Source organism: Phyllostomus discolor, chromosome 12 (assembly GCF_004126475.2).
Source record: "Phyllostomus discolor isolate MPI-MPIP mPhyDis1 chromosome 12, mPhyDis1.pri.v3, whole genome shotgun sequence".
Taxonomy (NCBI): domain Eukaryota; kingdom Metazoa; phylum Chordata; class Mammalia; order Chiroptera; family Phyllostomidae; genus Phyllostomus; species Phyllostomus discolor.
The window spans coordinates 9991814-9999909 of record NC_040914.2 but is presented as its reverse complement, the minus strand read 5'-3'; the positions used below and the strand labels follow the sequence as shown (position 1 = coordinate 9999909).

Below are 8096 nucleotides of genomic sequence, written 5' to 3'. Positions count from 1 at the left end.
CCAAAATGTAGGGGGCCGGTAAACTAGTAAGAAAGGACAGAGTGGCAAAAATGAGGTCAGGGAGTGGGAGGGTCCTGGGCACAGACTCCACCCCCAGTCATATGACAAGAGTCATGATCTTCCCCAGAATAAACTCAGTGCACAGGTATAAAACACAGCAGATTGAACTAGTCAGGACAGAGGTGCCTGTGAGCTTTACTGGGACCTCAAGGTTTTCTCAAGGAGGGAGCCACAGAGAAGACAGCAGACATCATGGGATCCCCTTCAGTCTTTACCCACAGAGGACTTGTCCACTGGCAAGGGCTCCTGCTGGTTGGTAAGTAGGAGACATTGCTTTAGGTAGACTAAGGATCTGACAGAGACTGGCTGGACTCTGCTGGAGAGACCAGTGCTCTGAGAAAAGAGGGAAGCCTTCTGTTTGGACTAAGAGTAAAGAAAAAAAGAGCACAGTAGAATATAGAAGGTGACTCAGCAAGAGGAAAATCTCATAATCTGGAAGTGGTGAGAGGCAGGAAAACCTCAATTGCTGTTCATTTCTTAAATTATTCATCATATTGAATTATGAAAACTGATAATAAAAATAATAATGATTTATGGCAGGAAATACCAAAAAAATAAACCAGGCATGCTAGACATTGCCTTTACTAGCAAACACAGAAATAAGCAAATATGCCCCAGAAGGTGCAGGATCCTGGAATCAGTCATTCACTCACCCACAGGCATTTGCAGCTTGTTGCAATAACTAAAGGCACAAAAAAATCAGACAAGCCCCTGCTGACATGGAACTCATGATCTGTGGGAGAGTGAGGGACAAGGAATGACCTAAATGTTATGTCAGATACCTACAAGCACCATGAGTGAAACAGAGCAGAAGCAGGTCAGAAAGTGAAGACAGGCAATCTTAGAGAAGGTTATCAGCACAAGTGTCTTTCAAGATGCCACTGAGTGTCAGCTGGGGTCTAAGTGTCAGCCAGGGTCTGAGAGCAATGAGGGGTGAGCCACACCAACACCTGGAGGAAAGTATCTGGAACAGAAAAAAAATAACAGGTTCAGAAGATCTGCAGTAATGGTGGCCTGCCACTGACATTCACCATTAGAAACACATTCATACATACACACAGACCTAGGCTGAGAGAAAAGAGACCTGTTCAGGATCCAGGACTTTATCTTTCCATCCCAATACATAGGTCCAGACATTGATCAATATCTTTCTTCTTTCCTAGTCTTACTCTTAAACTTCTGGAGCCCGCCCACCACTGCCCAACTTGCTATTGTGTCGACCAATGTTGCTGAAGGGAAAGATGTGCGTCTACGTCTCCGCAATGTACCTCCCAATTATACAGGCTTTGTGTGGTACAGGGGAGACAGGGCGAACAGCCAGAATGCTATCGCATCTCTTTTCATAACCCTAAGAATGTATGTAAATGGGGCTACAAACACCGGTCGAGAGAATATATTCTACGATGGGTCCTTGCTGATAAAGGAGGTCACCCGGAAGGACGCAGGAGTCTACACTGTAGTAGTCAACCTTCCAGGTTCAAAACAAGAAATAGGATTTGGACGGCTTAATGTATACTGTGAGTGATTGCTTTCTGACTTCTGGGTGTCAGGTGGGGTGAATTCTACTCACACACAGGACTGACACTCTGGCTTCTGCCTCCATGCTCCTCTGCATCATGTCCCAGGTTGGGATTTAGCACTTAGTACAGGACACACCCAGTGGAGACAAACTCCCCAAGATCTCAGTTCCCTTCTCAGTTTGCAGCCCTGTAGACTGTCACTGCAGACAGAAGGACTAGTCCGATGAAAGTAACTCAGCAGAGAGAAACCAGTATCAGTGCAGCCTCCTGAGCACCCTCCTATGACAATGGCCATGAGAAATGGCTTTAGAGCTTGGTTAGCTTCTGGTTTGAGGAGCTCCTTGAAATTCTCACAGAGCTAATATCAGAAGCCCTTTTCTAGAAACCTGTCCCTGGAATCTTGACTCCTTATACCCTTGGGAGCCTGTGTCAGGTCATGCTTTAACTCCTAAGAAGGGCTGAGTGGGTAACAGTTTAATGGGTGCCCAAGTCACAAGGCTCCTGAGCTGGCCACCAACTATGCCTCAGCCCCAAGAATCACATCTTGGCAGAAGTGGAGTGTGGGCTTTCACTCGAGACTGTGTGTGGAGAGAGCAGTTCGACAATTCTTTGGATATTAGCTGATGGTCCTGGGGGTCTTAGAAGAGGTCAGAGAAAAGTAAGCATCCCCAGAAAGCAACTGAGGATACAAGGTGCTTTTTGAAGCTCTTCATTCACTAGGTATTAACTTGGGATACTATCTCTTGGAGTCAATCAATAACAGATGCCTCTAATTTAAGCAGCTCTTCTGTCCTATGATTTAGATCAGATACTGTGAATATTTTAAGGCAAATACAATGAAACAAGGCAGCCAAGAACTCATTCTCCTTCATGAGAATCAACTGAGAAATAGGGATATACAGTCGCTAAAGCACAATTCCACAGACCTTACATATTGTCACCTGAACTTAGACAACTGTCCTTCTGCAAATGTCAGGACCACACTCTGGTGACGTTTACATAGCTCACTGTGGACTCTTAGTGGCTGAGATCTCTGAGGAAGCAGCATGGCTCCACATCTCAAGTCCATTCTCAAAGATTCATATTCTCTGTTTCTCCACAGAACCTGTGAGAAAGCCCACCCTCCTAGTCAGCAACACCACAGTCACAGAGGAAAAGGACGCCATGGTCCTGACCTGTGACACAGATGCAGTCTCCACCCACTGGTTATTCAATGGCATGAATCTGCAGTTCTCGGAGACAAGGAAGCTGTCCCAGGACCACAGAAGCCTCACCATAGACCCTGTCCAGAGGGAGGATGTTGGTTACTACCAGTGTGAAGCCCCCAACCCCGTCAGTTCTGCTGACAGCTGGGCCCTTAAGCTGCATATGAAGTCCAAGTGACCCTCCTTCCTTCTCTATGTTATTTAACTCTAAATAAAGTTTTTGCATTATCATAATAGATTTGTTCTGAAGGTGAATATTTCTTAAAAGATTGGCATTGAGTCAATAAATACTCAAAAATGTGACTTGATCTTGTCATTAATGTTGACTTAAAGTCATATTTCAGACCAAATTCCACCTCTGGTTTCATTTGTACCATCTCCACAGTGGAGGTGATACCAAGTCCTTCAAAGAAGAAGCATTTGTCTAGCGATGGCAATGGGAGCAGGTGATAAACTTGTAGTATCTGAGCTTTGTCCCCTCTGCAGGCAAACACGTAAACGTCATCTGGACACAGTTGTAAGCAATGGGAATGGACAACACGCAGGTATCAACACTGATCTTTGTCTTTCACTTTGATGTCTTTCAAAATATTTCTAAACTCTCAAGTATTCTTATTTACATGGCAATAAAAGTATTTGCATACATTTAGTACATCTGTTGTTTTTGTTCACAGGATATAATTAGAAACTTTTGTAATAAAACCAAGGCTTTAGCACAAAGACCCCACTTCAAACTGATACCCATGGAATTAGAAATGACCTCACCCTTTCTGAAGCCAAGTTAGACCTGATGGGCCTTTTGGTCTCTCTTGGAGAAAATGATATGACCCAAACGTGGAGAGACTGCAGGTGAAGTATGCGGGTGAGGCTTCCTAACCTCAAGTGGCCATTTAAGGTTTCATTTTAGTTTTCATAGAAAACATGCATCAGAAAAAACTATGTGGCTAATGTCAATTACCCTTCACTTGGGTCGCGAATCAGTCAAATCAGGTGACTCCGGTCATGTTGTAGGATCAAGAACATACTTTTTTTCCTTTTATTTTTTTTTTAGGGAAGACATTTGATCAAAGGAAAGGTGACTGTAGAGAAAAAGATAATGTTGTAATGGAAAGCTCCAGAAGCACAGCCATTTGGGAGATCAGATTCTGGCTCTGTTCAGGGACTCTCAGCTATTTTGTACCTACTTAGAATTGGCTGGAAAATTCCACCTCTTTATAAATTGCAATAACTGATGGAGATGAAAACTTTGTCTTGGATGAAAGAGATTTGGTTGTGTTTCCCTCCACTGTGCAGAAAGCTGTTTTGTTATGACCTAGAGAACTTCATGTTCCCTCAGAGTGACTTGCCTTTAGACAAGTTCTTTCTGATTGCAGGCCTCTGGTCTCCATTTTCTCAGAACAGTTTCCTCAGACATGTATTTGCAACTTGTAATTGCAGATTCTTTCTTTGCCCTTTTGAAATACACACAAGTCTGCTTAAAATCTGCCTGCCAGTGTTATGAGTCACCGAGCATCTGTTACAAGGGCCTGGTCCCATCCCTTAAAATTTAATCTTTCACATCACAGTTTCTCAGTCTTTGTGGGAAGATAGAAACCCAACTTACATGATGAACTTTAAACCATGGTATAAAAGACCTTTTTTCAAGATTTTATGAAATGTTTTACTTTCCTTTTCTGTAAAGCCAATTAGCAAATGGAGATGCCTATAATTCTTTCTCCTCCTCTTAAAGTCTCCCAGGCTTTAGTTTCAGGGGTGTTGAGGTCTGAGTCGCTGCACTATCGTGTGGTCTTCAATAGCGTTTCTTGCCTCTTTAAGTTTGTGTGGTGCATGTTTTATTCTGACATCATCTACCTATAATTAACTGATCCTGTCATCTTGTTCATAGTGTCAATCAGTACCATATTTTCAAATCTTAAATTTAAAAAAAAATCTGTCTAAGATTTTCCAAATAAAATTTCCAATATTTCTGCTTCCCTTCTGAATCACCACCCACGAGAAATAATAACCTGACTGCCCAGATTTTTTCTGGGGACCAGGTTGCTTCGAAGTGGTCTTTGTCTTAGAATCTGATAGAAAGGGCAGGTGTGAACCTCTGCACCTCTGCAGCAGCCTAACCATCCATGGTGTCCTCATTACATATACTTCTTCATTCACCTTCAAGTAATAAGTTCATACAGATTTTTAAAAATACTCTGTCATGAAACTCAGAATCTCTAGTAAACATGCAGGTCCCTGTGACATCGGCCCCCACAGGTCTGCACTGGAGACCCTGTTTTATGCTTTCAGTGACCTGGAACTCAGGTCAGATATCAATGTCCTTATTCTTTGATTTCTCTGTTGTGTTTTAAAAATCCAAGTGTCCATTCTTATAGAGTCTGCAATCAGAACTTGGGAAATGGGAAATAAGTCTTTTTTATGGTTCTGTTTTATGTTCAATGCTCCTAGTATCCCTGCAGTACTCAGCTGAAATCCTTGAAGAATTGGTCAGATATGGATTGTGGGTAAGCAAAGGAGTGAATAGAGGAGGGGCAAAAATAAATGTGGTGTTCTCACAGTCACAGTGAGAAATTATAAAACTTTGATTTGGTGATATTAGGCATTGTATAGATTAAAGGCCATCCAATACAGTAGGATTTTGTTAAGGGAGCTCAGGATGGGGCTGAGCCATATGAAGGGGCTAAACTAACTCTTGAGGGAGGAGCCACTGGAGCTGGTTTAGGTAAGAGAAGGGAGCCATTCTCCCAGACTTGAATGGGCATGCAGGGAAAGACACAGGATGGGCAAAAAAGCTGAGGTCTTGAAAACACAGATCAGTATTCTAAGATTGGGACAAGAGGGTAAACCATATATACTAAGCAGCAAAAGTTATGAAACAAGAAATAGATAAGTGACAAAGGAAAGAAGAGGAGGAACATTCCGTAGGGACCTAGGAGTTTGAATAACAATGAGACTTAGTAAGACTGGGGACACCATGAATACAGAAGATGAGTTGAGGGAGCTTGGAAATTTGAGTCAGGAAGATCATTTGAGTGCACAGTAGTCAGACCAACAAAGAAATTGGGATGAGGAATGGAGAAGGTGAGATATGCAGGACAGGCTTGGAAGTGAAGACAAAATTAGGGGCCAGATATTACCAGTCCAGTTCCAGTAGCAATGTGTACCATTGGCTCTGACTGCATATTCTTGGGAACAGCAGTGTCCACGTGGCCTGGGAGAGCTGTGAAAAGCCAAATTTCAACCCCTTATTTCCAGACATGCCTTGGCTTCATCGACAAGTTAGCTTTGTCTTGTGGTATTTTTTGTGTCAATGGGTAAGGCCAACTAGAAGCCAGGGAACCAGCAAGCGAGTAAGGGAGTGGCTGATTGTGTGTGTGTGTGTGTGTGTGTGTGTGTGTGTGTGTGTGTGTGAAAGAGGGAATTCAGGGCTGGGATAAATTGAAAGTGAGTGGACCATTTTTGTTTTCTATTAACTAGTACAAGTAAACTTTCTGTGATTTCACAGGTGCCAGCTATGTGACAGGTCACATTACTGCAGGAGTAGATGTGAATTGTTTGGGCTACCTGTCCTGGTCTAATCCAGGATGTATCACTTCTGTTTGTGGTGGATGCTGCTCTGCTCACCCATCCATGTGTTGATGGGTGTGACAGAACCCAGGTCATGGTGAGGAGGCCTGGTTACCTGCTCACACAACAACCCAGGTTAAGACTCTCCAACCCTCCTAAGGCCTAGAAGCCTATCAGGAGCTGATGTTCTAGTGCTGTAGAGGATGTGGCTTTGCTCTAATATCTAGGAGTTTGCATGTAATTTTTTTCTTTTTTTAAAAAGATTTGTAGACAGAGGGAAAGGGAGGGAGAAAGAGAAGCGAGAGAACCATCAATGTGTGGTTGCCTCTCGTGTTCCCCCTACTGGGGACCTGGCCTGCAACCCAGACATGTGCCCTGACTAGGAATCCAACTGGCAACCCCTTGGTTTGCAGGCTGGCACTCAATCCACTGAGCCACACCAGCCAGGGCTAACTTTTAAATTAGTTTCACCAGAAGCTTCACAAAGCACCTTTCTTCCTCCTAACATGGACTAAATGGAGATAGAAATGCAGTAACTGGTCCTTTACTCTGGAGGATACATCCAGCATGTCCCAGACTGTCGGTACATAAATTTCATAGGTGTAAGAGACCCCTGAATTGTCACAGAGGTGGATGTCCATGCAGCTCAAGCTTTGGTTAAACTGCTGATCACCAGAGCTGATGCTGTCACTGGTGTCACTGTCCTCACTGAGGTCATTGCCTGAGAGCATGAACATGATCAGGCACCACTTCCATTGTTTGAACACTCGGGTCTCACTAAGGCATTTAGTAAACTTGTTTTGTTCATCTTAGGAGGGAGAGTCTCTAGTTCTCACTATTAAGGGTGACATTAACTTTAGGTCTATGGGTTTTCTGTAAGTTGAAATTATCCTTAAATTTACTTAAAGAATGAAAGTGTCTATTTGTCTGGTCAGGGAGGGCTGGTTTCACAATCTATACAGTCATTTAGAAAGTCTTATGGTAGGTTTCACCCACTGACTACCATTTTGAAATTCTTAATGACATTTGAACAAACTGTTCTGCATTTTAACTTGACACTCACTTTCCCTCTTTTTCTTGGAGTAACCATGAGTTAGAAAAATTGGTTTGTCCCTACTGGGAGGTGGAAGGTGCAATTTGTAATGCAACCACTGCGGGGGGACTCACCAAGAGGTAGCTTAGAAAAGGAAGATTCCCCATCTTTGATGTACTCAGAGTCTCAAATTTTTAAAAATTACAGCTAATAGACTAAAATGTAAATAGCATTAAACAGACACAATGAAGTCTGCACTAAATATTGGTCTTTAGAAGAATATGGGAGTGACAGAATGAGGGGTGTGTGTGTGTGTGTGTGTGTGTGTGTGTGTGTGTTGTGGATGGGAAGGAAAGCAGCTCAGTCCTCATCTTTCAGGAAAGAAGACCTTGATTAGACAGTGCCTAAAGGGAAGGACAAGTAAGCAGCATCAAAGGATGTTATTAGAATTGAATTTTGTTCCATCTGGCAAAGCTGTTATTGTTTGGGACAGATGTCTTCCAAGTGGCCCAGAAAGAGTAGCCAGAACCTTCTTGCGATCACTCAGAAAATAAATCTACATGAACACAGAGCTTACCGCAGAAACTTAATGTTATCACAATATAAGAAAGAACATTAACAGGAGCTAGCCAGGAACTAACTTTTTTCACAGTGTAAATATCAAAAACTAACTTCATGTTCCAGCCACAGTGGGAGTTAAAATCTTCATGGGGT

General features: G+C 42.9%; 1 pseudogene; it reads left to right on the top strand.

Annotated features, from left to right (window-relative positions):
• The first annotated feature begins 214 nt into the window (after positions 1-214).
• On the top strand, positions 215-2963 carry LOC114510570 (annotated as a pseudogene).
• The last annotated feature ends 5133 nt before the right edge of the window (positions 2964-8096 follow it).